Genomic DNA, 5982 nt, shown 5'->3' with positions numbered 1-5982 from the left:
CTCTAGTTACCGCCCAGCCCATGGCTTCTTGCTGCGTTCAACAAATCATTTTCCTGGTTATGGTCTAGAGTGAATTAATTTTCTGCATGTAGAGTCCTTTTCCACCACTCTAGCCATGGATAAAAGTCCACGCTTGAGCTCCAAGCTACCTGAACTACATGGTGGAACTGTCTTAACTTGAAGAAGGAGGAAAACGAGGAGGAGAAGGAGGAGGAGGAGGAGGAGGAGCAAGAAGAAGAAGAAGAAGAAGAAGGAGAAGAAGAAGAAGAAGAAGAAGAAGAAGAAGAAGAAGAAGAAGAAGAAGAAGAAGAAGAAGAAGAAATAAAGAGAAAGAAGTGGGGCTGGAGAGATGGCTCAGTGGTTAAGAACACTGACTGCTCTTCTAAAGGTTCTGAGTTCAATTCCCAACAACCACATGGTGGCTCACAACCATCTGTAATGGGATCTGATGCCCTCTGGTGTGTCTGAAGAGAGTGACAGTGTATTAACATAAATAAATCTTTAAAAAAGAGCGAGAGAAAAGAAAAGGAAAAATTCTGGTCACTTATAGTTAAAACTTCCCATTCACTCTCTGCATGGGTGACTTTCTTCTTTCTTTTTCTCCCTTTCTTTTCTTTTGTGTTTTGTGAGATCCTGTGAGACCCCCCTTAGTTGGCCTGTGTTTCGATAGAGCAGGTTGGCCTAAAAACTCACAGGGATCCACTGTCTCTTCCTCCCGAGGGCCGAGATTACAAGCATGTACCACTATGCCCGATTGTACCGTTTTTTTCCCACGCATGGCTTCACCTTTGAGGACTCCTAGTTGAGCATGAGTCTTTGTGTGGTGGGGAAGACAGGAGGAGGATGTGACTAAGACACAGGGTTGAGGCTCCAGGAAGTTCAGAGGTGCTCAGCAACCTGCGGAACCTTGCATCCACCTTGGAATTCCTTCTGAGATGTTCCTTCTCAGCAAGATCACCCTTCAGGCTTGTGCCTCGAGGCTCACCAGGCTTCTGTCCCTCACCTGTGTGTGTGGGTCTATGTGTGTATGTTTGTGTGTGTGCACGTAGGCCAGAAGTAGACAGGGGGTATCTCTCTCCATCATGCACTACCTTATCATTCGAGACAGAGTCCCTCACTAAACCAGAATCCAGCACTCAACGATTGGTGCCTCGATGGCTTTGAGATCCTTATCTGTCTGTCTCTACCTTGCTTGTTCCCAAGCCTGGGCTTGTGTGTGTGTGTGTGTGTGTGTGTGTGTGTTGTCAGTGATCTGACTCAGGACCTTATGTTTGAAAGGAAGGCACGTAGCCCTTGCAGAGTCATGTTCCCAACCTTGTGCTTTGTGCACATTTGTGGAAACCACAGTAATCTAGTATGACAGCATCGTCACTATGGAACTGTGCACTTAAAAATGGTTACTTGTATATTTTACTGCAGTTAAGAAAATAGTGGGCCAAATAGATAGCTCAGCGACTAAAAGTTCTTGCTTACAAGTCTGGCAACTCCAGTTCCATTCCTGGAAACTATATAAATGTGGAAGGAGAAAATTGACTGCACAAAGCTGTCTTCTGACCTCCACAGATGCAGTGCCCCATCACTTGTGCACAAGCACACACTATATAATAATAAATAAAAGAGAAACACGGTAAGGAAACACACTGAAACAGACTGTGAAGGACCATCAGGCCTCCTGTCATGGTTTGAAACCCCGTTGGAATAGACTCAAGTCAGGCTGTGGCTGGAGGAGTTCTCAAGCAGTCTAAGCCCCTTTCCTTTCTAGCTGATCAGTAGGTTTAAAGACGCGGCTGTAATTCTGGATTCTTTTGTGTACGTTTTCCCTCTTCCCAAGATGGATCTCAAAAAGAGGAGCCTCTCTAAGAAGGCACCATGCCTTGCCTAAGGGGTGGCCCCTCGAGACATTTCTTTGCTCTTTTGGAATCTGTGGAGTCTGGGTGGGCGAGGAAAGAAAAGAGAAGCCTGGAGCAGCGTCCTGTAAAGCTGGTCCAAGGGCTCCCATCTGCTTGGGTGGCTTCCCTGTGATCGCAGTTCCGAAGGTTCTCTTGGACCCTCTTCCAGCCTCCCCTGCTCATTCCACCGGGTTCGGGGGGTGGGGGGCGGGTGGGGGTGGGGGGGCAACGACGACGACACAGAACTGGCCAGCCAAAGACAAATACAAGCCTGCGCTGCCCCCTGCTGGAAGTCTCTGCGATCTCTCTCCAATCAGTCCTAGCTGGTTCCCCTTTAAAGGAGGAGGGATGAGAGGCGGAATGAAAGCTGCAGTTTTGAAAGTGTCGCCCAGAATCCATGAAGACCCCTCACGAAAGTTCTTTGCCAGTCTGCCCCAAGAATGGTGCCACAGAGAGAGGACAGGGTGGAGAATGAGACTTAGAAAAGAAAGAAGGCTTTGGATCTTTTTTTTTTCAAGATGGATAAAAAAAAAAAAAAAACAAACCCCACACACCACTGTTAATGTCTCTTTCAGCTATGTTTCTGTGAATGTTTTGGGATTCCGTCTTTCCCATTCCACTTCAAATAGCGCACAGATTGGCCACAATTACTTCATGTGTGCCAGCAGGGGGCGCAAGAGACTGCAACAGAAAGGCCTGACTGAACTCAGGGTTGATCATTCTGCTCAACAGTTAGAGTTACTGTCACCAAGCCTGGTGACTTGAATTCCATCTCAAAGCTCATCCCATATGGCAGAAGAATCGACTCCCACAGCTGTTCTCCGATCTTCACACGCATACGGTGGCACACCCCGACCCAAATAAATAAAATTATAATAAGAAAAAATTAAAAAGGTGGCTGGGTGTCCTGGCACACACATTTAATCCAAGCACTGGAGAAGCAGAGAAAGAGATTCCTGTGAGGTCCAGAACACATTCAGGATTACATAGTGAGACCCTGTCTCAAAAATAAAATATAAAATAATATAATGTAATATAATATTACACACAGTCTCCTCGGGGCTGTGGTGAAATTGCCACTGGTCTCGTGGCTCAAACAACAAAAATTTATCTTGTCACAGTCCTGCCATTCTTCCCTCTCTATAGTTTTGTGAGGAACGTCATTGGTATTTTGATTGAGATTACAATGAATCTGTAGATTGTTTTTGGTGACAGTCATTTTCACTATATTCATTCTGCCAGTTCATGAGCATGGGAGGTCATTCTAGGTCTCCTACAGGCTTCTTTAAGTTTGTGTTTCTGTGTTTTAAATAGGTTTTTTTTTTTTTTTTTTTTTTTTTTTTTTTTGGTTTTTTGAGACAGGGTTTCTCTGTGTAGCCCTGGCTGTCCGGGAACTCACTCTGTAGACCAGGCTGGCCTCGAACTCAGAAATCCACCTGCCTTTGCCTCCCAAGTGCTGGTATTAAAGGCGTGCGCCACTACCGCCCAGCCTTAAATAGATTTTTATTGTAGAAGGCTTTCACTTCCTGGTTATGTCGATTACTAGTTGTTTTCATGTTTTGCTATTATAAATGGGATTTTTAATTTTTAATTAATTAATTAATTAATTTATTTTTGAGACAAGATTTCTCTGTGTAGCCCAGGCTGTCCTGGAACCTGCTCTGTAAACCAGGATGACTTTAAGCTCACAGACATCTGCCTTTGGAGTACTGTGGTTAAACATATGTGCCACCAGCACCCATGTCCTCGCTGGGTTTGTGTGTCAGTTTTACACAGCTGGAGTTATCAGAGAGAAAGGAGCCTTCCTTGAGGAAATGCCTCCATGAGATCCAGATGTAAGGCATTTTCTCAATTAGTGATCAAGAGTGGGAGGGCCCATTGTGGGTGGTGCCATCCCTGGGCTGGTAGTCCTGAGTTCTATAAGAAAGAAGCAAGCTGAACAAGCCAGGAAAAGCAAGCCAGTTAGCCACACCCCTCCATGGCCTCTGCATCCGCTCCTGCCTCCAGGTTCCTGTCCTGTGTGAGTTCCTGTCCTGACTTCCCTTGGTGATGAACAGCAATGTGGAAGTGTAAGCTGAATAAACCCTTTCTTCCCCAACTTGCTTCTCATGATGTTTTGTGCAGGAATACGAACCCTGACTAAGACAACCCATCTGTAAAAGGAATTTTTTTTTATCTGACTTTTCTCAGAAAGTTTACTATTGATACATACAAAAACTACTGAGTTTTGTGTGTTAATTTTGTATCCTGCTACTTTGCTGAAAGTCTAAAGATTTTCTAATAGAGGGTTTTTATTTGTTTGTTTTTTTCAAGACAGGGTTTCTCTGTGTAGCCCTGGCTGTCCTGGAACTCACTCTGTAGACCAGGCTGGCCTTGAACTCAGAAATCTGCCTGCCTCTGCCTCCGAAGTGCTGGGATTAAAGGCATGCACCACCATTGCCCGGCTTTCTAGTAGAGTTTTTAGAGAGTCTTTGATTCAAACAAAAAGCATTATGGGTAGCGGCCTATGTGCTGGGACCTCTCTTTCCCTCTGCCTCATTCCCAGGGGACTCACAGATCTTACCCTTCCTCCTTTCTCCCTCATCCCACCCCTTTATCCAGCTGCCCACACCTGGAGGCCCCACACTCTATGCCTGGAACCTGGCTGGTTATGGCACCTGGCAATCAGGCAGGCATCTTCTCTCTCTTTTCTGTCCCCTGTGTCCAGTTCCCCAGTCTCACCCCCAGCCTTGTCGTAGACCACTGCCTGGAGCCTTGCCCACTCTCTGCCCCCACTCCCTAGATCTCTGCAGATCCTCCTGTTGGGCTCAACTTCCTCTCCTTTGACCTGGGAATGAGATAGGAGATCTTCACTGTCCTTCTGTCCTCCAATTGTACAGTCTCCTCCCCAGCCCTGTAGCAGACCATTTGGAGGGTTCTCCTCCTTTGATTCCACTTCCTGGGGACTCTGCAAACAGAGCTTTCCTCTGTTTTGTAAACGCTTTTAGTTTTTCTTCCCCTACCTAACCCTTCCCCATTCCTTTGTGTCAGTTTCTGGTACCTAGAAATACATTCTATCTCGGACCATTAGTGGTCAAACTTGGCAGAGACTCAGAAGTACTCCCTACCAGGCAACCCACAGACAACACAAGTTCCCAAGATTCAGAGTGGCCAAGAGAAACCAAGGAGTGGATCACCCACCCAAAAAGACAAGACCAGGTATCAACACCTAGACTCACAGTCATCCCCAAACCAGATACCTAGACACCAGGGCAAAGCACCAGTAAAAACAAACAGGACTGTATGCTTCCATCAGAATCAGTATTCACACTACAGCAGGGCCTGAGAAAGGCAATGCAGCTGAATCACAAGGCAAGGTCTTCAAAATGGTATTATATGGTCCAGGACCTTAAAGAGGAAATTAACACATCTATTAGCAAAAGCATCAACATATAGTGGAACGAATGAGAAAACAATTCAAGTCAAGGGAGAAGTAAAATCAGTAAAGAAAACTCAAACTGAGGGAAAACTGGAAGTAAAAAAAATCTAAGGGTGGGGTTAGGGGACTGGAGAGATGGCTCAGTGGTTAAGGGCACTGACTGGTCTTCCAGAGGTCCTGAGTTCAATTCCCAAAAACCACATAGTGGCTCACAACCATCTGTAATGGGATCTGATGCCTTCTTCTGGTGTGTCTGAAGACAGCACCTGTGTACTCATATACATAAACTAAATAAATAATTCTTTAAATAAAAATCTAGGAACTTGAACAAGAACCCTAGAGACAAGCCTTATCAACAGAGACAGGAGATGGAAGTGATATTCTCATGCATTGAAGACAAGACAGAAGAAATGGATACCTCATATCTCAGTCAAAGAAAATAAAAAAAAATGTGAAGTCTTAAAAAAAAATCCAGGCACAAAATATTCACAAAATCTGGGACACTATGAAAAGACCAAATCTACAAATGATAGGATCAGAGGAAGGAGAAAACCCCAGGTCAAAGGCACAGAAAATAAACCATAGAAGAATACCCCCTAACCTAAAGAAGAGGGTATCTATCAAGGGACAGGAAATATACTGAATACTAAATACACTGGACCAGAAAAAAAAAAA

This window comes from Mastomys coucha, unplaced genomic scaffold, assembly GCF_008632895.1.
Source record: "Mastomys coucha isolate ucsf_1 unplaced genomic scaffold, UCSF_Mcou_1 pScaffold13, whole genome shotgun sequence".
NCBI lineage: Eukaryota > Metazoa > Chordata > Mammalia > Rodentia > Muridae > Mastomys > Mastomys coucha.
The sequence above is the reverse complement of the archived record's forward strand: the minus strand, read 5'-3'. Positions refer to the sequence as shown.